The following is a 2,385-nucleotide window of genomic DNA, read 5'->3' on the forward strand; positions in this document are numbered from 1 at the left end:
GGGCTCCTTTTGCTGAGGCGCCGGCAGAGCCTGAAGATCAGGACGAGGACTGCAGCGAGCGCCCAGACCTGCCAGTGCTGCAAGGCAGCGAAGAGCAGGTCTCCCCAGGCCGAGGCGTTCTGCTCCATGTCCTGCAGCAGCCGAGTCTTGGGCTGGCTCAGCTGCTGCGCGTGCTGCCGCATGTGCCCGCAGGTGGCCTCACCCAGCTCCTGGCAGACCATGTGCAGGAGCTGGAGGATGCTCTGCACGAGCAGGGGGAGGAAGGTTGTGTCAGCCATGGCCTGTGGGAGGAGGGAGAGAAGGGGTTGAGTGGGGCTGGGAGGGCAGGAAGTGGTGGCGCAAGGGCCCTGCCGCTGCACTGCAGGGAGCTGGGGGCAGGCAGGAGAGGGGGCGAGACAGCTGGGGGGCAGCAAGGCCTGCGCCCAGCCCCGGTGGCGGCGGTGGCAGCGTGCCCGGCCCCAGGCGCTCCCGCCAGCGGCTGGGCCCTTGATGCAGGATGAGAACCCACCCCCCCGGGGGCCCGCCGTTCTGCCCGGGCCCCGCTCCGGCCCAGCCTCCCGCCGCCTGCGCACTCACCTCTGGCTCAGGCTGTGCTGGGGCAGCGCTGCCTGCGGGCGCCTTTTATAGCTGCCCCCATTGTGACACGGCCCCTCTGATGTCACAAGCGCCAGAGCGCATCACCGGCACAGCCGCCAACCAGCCCCCCCGCCTCAGCGCCTCACAGCTGCCCCCGGCAACCAGAGCCCCGACAGACACAGAGTACAGGCCCAGCCGGCAGGACAGGGCTGCCAGTTACTCTGCTTCCACTGCTTTAGCCGCCCCCGCAGAGCATTTGCTGCCGTCCCGGAGTCAGGAGAGAGAGAGAGTCTTGGCCACTTTTCTCCTTCAGCAACAGCTAACGCCAGCTGGATGGCTTTTCCCTCTGCAGATTGACTCCGCTCACCTTGTCCTTCAGCAGCTTCTGCCACTCGTCCTGTAGGACTCCACACCGCAGCATTCCACCTTCGATGCTTTCCTACAGTACGACAAGGCCCATCAGTAACCAGAGCATGCTGGTTCTCATTAGCTGAGAGAATGAGAGTTCATGATATGGTGGAGCTTCCTCAGCACGTGTCACCACCTCCTCTGGTGGCACCCCAAAGGCCTTGCCTTCGGGCCAGTTTGTGATCACTTCTACCATTCCTGGGCAATTAGGGTTTCCTGTTTGAGCTCGCTGTGTCATTGAGGCAATCCACTTACTCCAGGGTAGCATCGGTGGTGTGATGAGTAGAGGGAACTTTACCCTTGAACATCCAGCTCAGTCCTGGTAATGGGGGTGCCAGGAGGAGCTGTGCCTCAGGACCAGGTGGTGTGACTTCATTCAGGCCACGATAGTCTACTGTTAGTCTCCAGTTCCCATCAGACTTTTGCGCTGGCCATATAAGGCTGTTCAAGGGTGAGCGAGTTTTGCTGATCACTCCTTGGCTCTCTAGCCGTTGATAGGAATGAGGGAGTCCCAGTTGGTGCGATACTGCTGTCGATGCACCGTGGCAGCAGCAATTGGCACCTGCTGATCTTTACGCTGGGCACCAGTGCCCACTAGGGCTTTATACTTTTGTGGCTCTGACGTGCCAGGCCATCGAATCCACACAGTCCAACAAATCCAGTTGTCCCTCTCCTCCTCATGGCTGGAGGCAGGGCACCTCAAACGTTGACCACAGCACCTACGATTAGCAGAGGAGTTCCTACCTGGTCCGTAGGATGGCCTACCATAGGTCAGAGCAGCCTTCCAGTTCTCCCTCCCACTTCCTCATGTTCTCTCCATAGTTGCAGAGGCAAAGACACAGGACATCTCGGAGCGGGTTCGATTGGTCTTGAGTCGGAGGGTGGTTTTTCTCTTGAGTAAGGGGCTGTTTTTTCTCAGCAGCTGCACATGGGTGTGTGGCCACTACTCTAGAAGGCGCATTGGTGGTGTAACTCGGGCAGTGATGGCTTTGGCAGACACTCAGTGAGTCGCTGCACCTCCCGCTACCCCCTGTAGGTTGCTACTGAGAAGAGCTGGCACTTTGCTCTTGCCTTGGTCTTGGAGGAGAGGTTATTGGCAGCTGTGAGCCGGGTGCCAGGAGAGACAGGGAGCAGGAGCTGTCCGCGACTTGGCCTGCTGCAAAAAAAGGCCAGAGTGGGTGTTGTAAGAGCAGGGCCCTGGGAGAGCCCGGAGAAGCCACGTCCCTTGGGCTGATGGGCAGCGGGCGCCCATTGGGCTTCTTTAGCCCTCAGACAGAGGCAGCTCTTTTGAGGGGACAATTCTCAGAGATCTTGCAAGTCTTTGCCCATATAGGGTCATTGGATTTCCACAGCAGGTGTCCCAAAGAGAGGTATGAGTACAGGTCTCCTGCCACGCAGCTG

The sequence above is a fragment of the Vanellus vanellus genome, assembly GCF_965231255.1.
Source record: "Vanellus vanellus genome assembly, contig: HAP1_SCAFFOLD_565, whole genome shotgun sequence".
NCBI lineage: Eukaryota > Metazoa > Chordata > Aves > Charadriiformes > Charadriidae > Vanellus > Vanellus vanellus.